This window comes from Papio anubis, chromosome 1 (genome assembly GCF_008728515.1).
Source record: "Papio anubis isolate 15944 chromosome 1, Panubis1.0, whole genome shotgun sequence".
Lineage (NCBI taxonomy): Eukaryota > Metazoa > Chordata > Mammalia > Primates > Cercopithecidae > Papio > Papio anubis.
Genome location: NC_044976.1, coordinates 126,624,657 through 126,633,406, shown reverse-complemented (window position 1 = coordinate 126,633,406; position 8,750 = coordinate 126,624,657). Strand labels below are relative to the sequence as shown.

The window sequence follows — 8,750 nt, the reverse complement described above, 5'->3', positions numbered from 1 at the left end:
CCACCCAGAATTACCTTGCTAATCTGGCAGTTAAGATAACTGCTTGGCCAGGCAAGGTGGCTCACGCCTGTAATCCCAGCACTTTGGGAGGCTGAGGTGAGTGAATCACCTGAGGTTGGGAGTTCAAGACCAGCCTGACCAACATAGAGAAAGCCTGTCTCTACTAAAAATACAAAATTGGCCAGGCGTGGTGGCGGGTGCCTGTAATCTCAGCTACTCAGGAGGCTGAGGTGGGAGAATCACTTGAACCAGGAGGTGGAAATTTTGGTGAGCTGAGATCATGCCACTGCACTCCAGCCTGGGCGACAGAGTGAGACTCCGTCTCCCCCCCAAAAATAAATAAAAAACAACAACAAAAACTGCTTAATGCTTTGGACTTATTTTCTTTATTGACTTAGAGAAAAGAAAGTAGACCAGAATTCCAGGGTTGTGCTATTCATTTCAAACATCTGGTCCTCCAATCATTTCTTTACCTTTTTATCCTTTCTAGTCCTAAGCCTTTCCCTTGGTCTGAGACTGGCAACACCCCCTTGTGGTTATGTAGAGAGGTGATGCCACCAGCTGGCCGTGTCTAAGAACTTCATTTGTCTAGCATTTCGTTCATTCACTAATCACAGCATTCCCTGAACCCTTACTGTGTGCCAGGCACTGTGCTTGATGCTGGGAGACAAAAACAAAAAATATAGTCACACTCTTCATAGAAAATAATAAACTTTATAGATCGAAGGGATCTTTCAGACCATCTCGTTCAACTTCTTATTTTATGTAGAATGAGAGTGATTTGCCCAAGACCACCAGGGAGGTGACGGTGGAGTCAGGGTTTGAGACAAAAGTCTCTTGACTCCTAGAATAGGAGTCTTTGCCACTACATCACGAACCCTGAGGGACACAGTGCCAGGACGTGGATGGAGGGACAGTGACAACACCTTTCGAGATGATTCTTCACTCACAGCTGCTGGGAGATGAAGAGGAATTAGATTCAGCAAAAATGCTTGTGCTGTCCCCCACCTTCATATTACCCCGTAGAGCCAGACTTTGCCAGTGCCATTTTCTTGTCTGTTTGTTTTTACTAACTCATAGGCAGTGCGCTCAGTCAGCCACCAGTGCCATCTTCCATCTCAGAGTCCAAGGACTGGTAGTGGTACATTATGGTGTCTGCCTTCCATAAAAAGGACCTCTAGGGGCCAAACCGTCCCCTCAGTCACCTGAATAGGCACACCTCCCTCAGCCGGCATCTCTCTCCAGCCCCACATCCCTGTCCCTGCCCTTCACAGCCCAGGCTACGGCGTCTCCGAAAAGGAATTGGGAGGCAGAAGGGACTGAGTTATCACTCTACAGAGCACAGAGAGGAGGGAGCTTTGCATTTACAGTTGTAGTAGAGGGGACAGAAACTAAACCCTTGGGGGTACTACAAATGGTGAGAATAGGAAACCTACCCCTAATCCAAATCCCTAAGCTCACATCAACCCAAGCAGCCACCATCTCTATTCTGTCATACGTCTGCCAAGGTTCACTGGGGGAAAATCTCCAGTATTGGTAAGGGGTATGGGCAGCTCCAATGCTAAGGGGCAGGTTCTAAATCAGTCTCTCAGCCGGGCGCGGTGGCTGACGCCTGTAATCCCAGCACTCTGGGAGGCTGAGGCGGGCAGATCACAAGGTCAGGAGATTGAGACCACGGTGAAACCCTGTCTCTACTAAAAATACAAAGAATTAGCCAGGCGCAGGGGCGGACGCCTGTAGTCCCAGCTACTCAGGAGGCTGAAGCAGGAGAATGGCGTGAACCCGGGAGGCAGAGCTTGCAGTGAGCCGAGATTGCGCCACTGCACTTCAGCCTGGGCGACACAGGGAGGCTCCGTCTCAATAAAATGAAATGAAATGAAATAAAATAAAATAAAATAAAATAAATCAGTCTCTCTCTCCCCCCACCACCTTCTAACTTCATGTTTTGGAATACTTTTAGATTTACGGAGAAATGGCAAAGGCAGTAAGAATTATACATCTCATTTATTTTCCAAAGTAAAACTGGCAGAGCACTACAAAAAAAAAAAGAAAAATACAACAAAGATGTGCAGTCCCAGTAAACTGAAATGACAAAGCATTGCAGAGGGAAATTAAATAAGGCCCAAATAAATGGCATACTGTGTTCATGGGTTGGAAGACTTAAAAACAATTTTTTTTTGGCCGGGCGCGGTGGCTCACGCCTGTAATCCCAGCACTTTGGGAGGCCAAGGCGGGCGGATCACGAGGTCAGGAGATTGAGACCATCCTGGCTAACACAGTGAAACTCCATCTCTACTAAAAAGACAAGAAATTAGCCGAGCATGGTGGTGGGCGCCTGTAGTCCCAGCTACTAGGGAGTCTGAGGCAGGAGAATGGCGTGAACCTGGGAGGCGGAACTTGCATGGAGCCGAGATCGCGTCACTGGACTCCAGCCTGGGCAACAAGCAAGACTCTGTCTCAAGCAGGGGCTGTGATTGTGCCTGTAGTGCTTGCACACACTGGGAGGCCCGGTGGGGGATCGAGGTCAGGAGATGAGGTCTGGCTCCCGATCTCTACTAGGAGGCCACAGGTAGGCGAGGCGGGTGGGGTGAGGCTTCATGATTCCCATTGCACCAGGGAGAGGCTGGGAGGCAGGAAAGGTAAGTGAACCGGGAGGTGGAGCTTGCAGTGTGAGCCCGGTCAGCCACTGCATCAGCCTGGGCCTGGGGCTAGACTGGGTCTCAAAAAAAAAAAAAAAAAAAAAAATTATTTTTTATTTTACTTTATTTTTTGGTTGAGGAAAAGGTCTCACTCTGTCACCCAGGCTGGAGTGCAGTGGCTGGCCTCCCGGCTCAGTGCCTCGACCTCCCCAGGCTCAGGTGATCCTCCTACCCCAGCCACAGGAATGTGCTACCACACAGGCTAATTTTTGTATTTTAGTAAAGACACGGTGTCCCCATGTTACCCAGGATTGTCTTGAACTCCTGGGCTCAAGCAACCCTCTCACCTCAGCCTCCCAAAGTGCTGGGATTACAGCCATAAGCCACCATGCCCAGCATCAAAAATACTATTGAAATGTCAATTGATCTGTAGATTCAACACAGTTTTTTTTTTTTTTTTTGAGACAGAGTTTCACTCTTGTCACCCAGGCTGGAGTGCAGTGGGGTGATCTCGGCTCACTGCAACCTCTGCCTCCCGGGTTCAAGCGATGCTCCTGCCTCAAGCCTCGCGAGTAGCTGGGATTACAGGCACCTGCCACCATACCTGGCTAATTTTTGTATTTTTTAGTGGAGACAGGGTTTCACCATGTTGGCCAGGCTGGTCTTGAACTCCTGACCTCTGCCTTGGCCTCCCAAAGTGCTGGGATTTAAGCCACGGTGCCCAACCTCAACACAGTTCTAATCAAAATTCTAGCAGGCTTTTAAAAGCATGTATAGGCTGGTGGCCAGCCTGTAATCCCAGCACTGCAGGGAGGCAGGCAGTCATGAGGTCAGGAGGGTCCCGAAGCCATCCTGTGCTGCCGGTGGCTTTCCGTCTACAAAAACCACTCGCCAGTGTCGAGGCTTGTGATCCCAACTACTCAGGAGGCTGAGGCAGGAGAATGGCGTGAACCTGGGAGGCGGAGCTTCCTGGGAGGCGGAGCTTGCAGTGAGCCGAGATCACACCACTGCACTCCAGCCTGGGCGACACAGTGAGACTCTGTCTCAAAAAAAAAAGCATGTATAAAATTGACAAACTGATTCTAAAATCCATGTGAAAATACAAATACCTGGCCCAGCGCAGTGGTTCACGCCTGTAATCCCAGCACTTTGGGAGGCTGAGGTGAGTGGATCACCTGAGGTCGAGAGTTCAAGGCCAGCCTGACCAATGTGGAGAAACCCTGTCTCTACTAAAAATACAAAATTAACTAGGCGTGGTAACGCATGCCTGTACTCCCAGCTACTCAGGAGGCTGAGGCATGAGAATCACTTGAACCTGGGAGGCAGTGCAGTGGTGAGATCTCACTGTGCACTCCAGCCTGGGCAAAGAAAGGGCAAACTCCATCTCAAAAAAAAAAGCAAATATCCAATTTTGTAAAATAGTAAAATCAATTTTTTGTTTTGTTTTGAGACACTCCAGCCTGGGTGACAGAGTGAGACCCCGTCTCAAAAACAAACAAACAAACAAAAACAAAACAAAACAAAAAAAACACTGGGTAACTTCATGGCAATCCAAGCACATGGCACAAAGTATAGCCAGGTGTCACAGGGGCTAGAAATGGGGCTATATACTCTCATTCTTTTTGAATAGCTGCTCCATTATTCTTTTTGATAGATTTCCCCTTGTAAGAAAGTGGAAACATATTTCTAAAATTATTTTTAGGGGTGACATCAGAATCCCTCACAGGAAATCTCCTTGTTTGGAAAAATTATTCAATAAATGCTTGAGGTAGCACCCCTGGGGGTGATGTGGTGAATACTGGAGACATTGAGAAAGCCCACCCTCCATCTTTTCTTCTTTTCCCATCACAACTCCTACTGCTGTGGGAAAGAATATTAGGCCAAAAGAGCATGACCCAGTTTGGCATTTTTCAAGGTTGGGCTGATCTAAATGGAGTTGGGGGAGATCCTCTGGAGACAGGTATGGAAATGCAGCACCACCATCTGGAGAAAAGGGGACTGAATCTTAGCTAGAAAGTGCCACTGAAACAAAGGGGGAGTAGCAAGGAGAGGAGACTGACAGAGAGATTATGGGGCCTAGCTCTATGGATTTTATGGCTCCCCAAGGTGTCACTACCTTAGAGGTGGTAGTAAATGACCTAATAATACCTAAATGACCACTAGGCAAGAATAAATGAAATTCATATGTCAATTTTTTGACCATGCACCCAACAGAAAGGAAAAATGACCGCAGCCTAACCTATCTCACTTTAGAGAGGCTTTTTCAATTAGCAGTAGAACAAGGTGCTATTGAATTGAGTTTAGAAAATCAGATTCGGTTGCATCAATAGAGAAATGTTTTATTATTTTATGTTTTTGTTGCTCTGTCACCCAGGCTGGAGTGCAGTGGTGTGATCATGTGTCACTGTAGCCTCAAACGTCTTGGTTCAAGTGATTTTCCCACCTCAGCCTCCTGAGTAGCTGAGACTACAGGTGTGCCACCACACTGGCTAATTTTTATTTTTTGTGGAGATGGGGTCTCACTATGTTGCCCTGGTCTCAAGTGATCTACCAGCCTCAGAATCCCAAAGTGCTGGGATTATAGGCATGAGCCACCACACTTGGCCATCAAAAGATAAATGTTATTGGTGAAATTAAGACTTTTATGAGAATTATAAGGCTGGGAGCAGGACTCACACCTGGAATCCCAACACTTTGGGAGGCTGAGGCAGGTGGATCACTAGAGGTCAGAAGTACAAGACCACCCTGGTCAGCATGGTGAAACCCTGGGCATGGTGGCCGGCACCTGTAATCCCAACTACTCAGGAAACTGAGGCAGGAGAATCACTTGAACCCGACAGGTGAAGGTTGCGGACAGCTGAGATAGCATCATTGCACTCAAGCCTGGGCAACCAGAGTGAAACTCTACCTCAAAAAAAAAAAAAAAAAAAAAAAAAAGAATTATAAATAAATGAACTAAACATTTAACTTAAGAAAGTAAGGGGGGCAAGGAGCAGTGGCTCATATCTATATTCCCAGCACTTTGGGAGCCTGAGGCAGGCAGATCACGAGGTCAGGAGATCAAGACCATCCTGGCTAACATGGTGAAACCCCGTCTCTACTAAAAATACAAAAAATTAGCTGGGTGTGGTTGTGCTTGGGAGGCTGAGGCAGGAGAACGGTGTGAACCTAGGAGGCGGAGCTTGCAGTGAGCCGAGATGGCGCCACTGCACTCCAGCCTGGGTGACAGAGCAAGACTCTGTCTCAAAACAAAATTAAGCGGGGAAAAACAATATAAATCTTCCCAAAAGGAAGGCCGGGCGTGGTGACTCATGCCCACGCACTCAATCCCAGCACTTTGGGAGGCCAAGGCCGATGAATCATCTGAGGTCAGGAGTTCGAGACCAGCCTGGCCAACATGGTGAAACCCCGTATCTACTAAAAATACAAATAATTAGCTGGTGTGCTGGTGTGTGCCTGTAATCCCAGCTACTCAGGAGGCTGAGGCAGGAGAATCACTTGAACCCGGGAGGCAGAGGTTGCAGTGAGACAAGATCACACCACTGCACTCCAGCCTGGGCAATAAGAGTGAAACTTTGTCTCAAAAAAAAAAAAAAGTTAACATGGAATTGATGAATAAAACTAAAAGCTAGGTTCTTTAAAAAGGCAAAAAAAGATAAGACACTGGCAAGATTAAGGAAAGTAAAAAGAAAAAATATTTTTTAAAAGTTGAAAATACCAAGGGTTGGGGATGATGTGGAGTAACAGGAACCCTGGTACATTGCTGGTGGGCATGTAAAATAGTGTAGCCAGTTGGTTTGGCAGTTCCACAAAAGTTAAACAAGATGTCCATGTGACCTAGCAATTCTGCTCCTACAATATAAACCCTAAAGAATTAAAAACAGAGGCCGGGCGCGGTGGCTCAAGCCTGTAATCTCAGCACTTTGGGAGGCCGAGACGGGCGGATCACGAGGTCAGGAGATCCAGACCATCCTGGCTAACACGGTGAAACCCCGTCTCTACTACAAAATACAAAAAACTAGCTGGGCGAGGTGGCGGGCGTCTGTAGTCCCAGCTACTCCGGAGGCTGAGGCAGGAGAATGGCGTAAAACCGGGAGGCGGGGCTTGCAGTGAGCTGAGATCCGGCCACTGCACTCCAGCCTGGGCGACAGAGCGCGACTCCATCTCAAAAAAAAAAAAAAAATTAAAAACAGATACTTAAATACTTGTGAATGTTCACAGCAGCACTACTTACAATAGCCAAGAGGTGGAAACAACTCAAATGTTCATCAATGGATGAATGGGTAACTGTGGTCTATACATCCAATGGAAAAGAAATTCAGTGATAAAAAAGAATGAAGTTTATTCAGTGATTAAAAAAAAAAAAAAAAAGAAGTTCTGACATATGCTACAACATGAATAAACTTTGAAAACACTGTAAGTGAAAGAAGCCAGATACAAAAGGTCACACATTGTATAATTCCATTTATATAAAATATGTAGAATAGGTAAATCCAGAGAAACAGTAGATCAGTGGTAGCCCATGTCTTGTGGGGCGAGAGAAACGTGAAGTGACTGTTAACAGGTGAGGGGTTTCTTTATGGGGTGACAAAAATAATCTGGAAAAAAAAATCTGGAATTAGATAATGGTGATTGTCGCACAATCTTGTGGACACACTAAAAAACAATGAATTGTGCACTTAAATTTACTCTTTTTAAAAAGGGTAAATTTATGGTATATCTCAAATTTTTTAAAATGACAAATATAATAAACAATGTAATTTCAGTCTGAATCCCAACAGTATTGTGTTTCGGGGAGAAGAGGAAAAAGGGCACTTTGGGGAGGCCGAGGTGGTAGGATCCGTTGAGCCCAGGAGTTTGAGACCAGCCTAGGCAACATAGTAACCCCCCACCTCCGCATCCCCTGCCACCCCGGTCTCTAAAAAAAAAAAAAAAAAAAAAAAAAAAAAAAAAAAAGCCAGGTGTGGTGGCGCGTGCTTGTAGTCCCAGCTACTTCAGAGGCTGAGGTGGGAGGAGGATCTGGAAACCCAGTGAAGTTCCAAGACATTCCAAAGGTTAGAAACCTTTAGCTTCGGCCGGGCGCGATGGCTCACGCCTGTAATCCCACCACTTCAGGAGGCCGAGGCGGGTGGATCACCTGAGGTCAGGAGTTTGAGACCAGGCTGGCCAACATAGCCAAACCCCGTCTCTACTAAAAATACAAAACAAAACAAAAATTAGCTGGGCGTGGTGACGGGCGCCTGTAATTCCAGCTACTTGGGAGGCTGAGGCAGGAGAATCGCTTGAACCCGGGAGGCGGAGAGTGCAGTTAGCCGAGATCGCATCGCGCCATTGCACTCCAGCCTAGGTGACGGAGCGAAACTCGGTCTCAAAAAAAGAAATCTTTAGCCTACAGAATCAACTCATTCAAGGCCTTTCAACTCCTGGCCTCCCGCACTCCAGCCAGCTCAACCGTTAAGTACACAGATCCCAGAACAGGGTGCTCCATAACCTACGCTTGATCGCTTCTTCAGCACTCTACCGGCTTTTTAGCTTCCCGTTCTTAACGCTCCCCTAAGATGTGCAGCTTATCTTCTTCGACCTTTGCTTAATATACAACTCTATCACACATATTTGCCTGCGTATCTGCCTTGCCACACTGAGAGTACCAGAATGGCAGGGCCTGCGGCTTATTCATCTTTTTATCTTTATATTCCCTGCTTGGTGCACAGAAATGGACCAAACAGACAGAGAAATTCTTGAAATGATCTTTGCAACGAATCCTTTTCCTTTTCCTAAGTAACAGAAACGTGAAACGGGCAAAAGCCGCGGGAAGGTTGTCTCCCCAGACAGAAACTAGGACTCAATACAAACGTAGCGGAATTTGAGGAGAAACCTGTTTAATCTACTGACTCATGCGTATTGTCTTCGAGTCTCACAACATGCCCACGATAAAGATGGATTCAGCTAGGACCGATTCCGCATCTATAGTAGGCATAGCAGCCATCTTTCTTAAGGGTAAGGCGCAACCCGGAAGATCACACCCTACCTGTTTCAGAAACGCCAGACGCCTTTAAATCGTCAAGAGTCCAATCGGAATCGACATTTTCACCGGAACCGCTCGGCCTCACG

General features: G+C 46.8%; 1 long non-coding RNA gene across 1 annotated transcript in view; it reads right to left on the bottom strand.

The window, feature by feature from the left end:
- The window catches only part of LOC108581719, a 24,222-nt gene extending 15,477 nt beyond the window's left edge, over positions 1 to 8,745 (bottom strand). Inside the window, exon 1 of the long non-coding RNA XR_001894394.2 lies at positions 8,668 to 8,745. This is a non-coding gene — a long non-coding RNA (uncharacterized LOC108581719). The remainder of the gene's footprint in view (positions 1 to 8,667) is intronic.
- Positions 8,746 to 8,750: the final 5 nt, after the last annotated feature.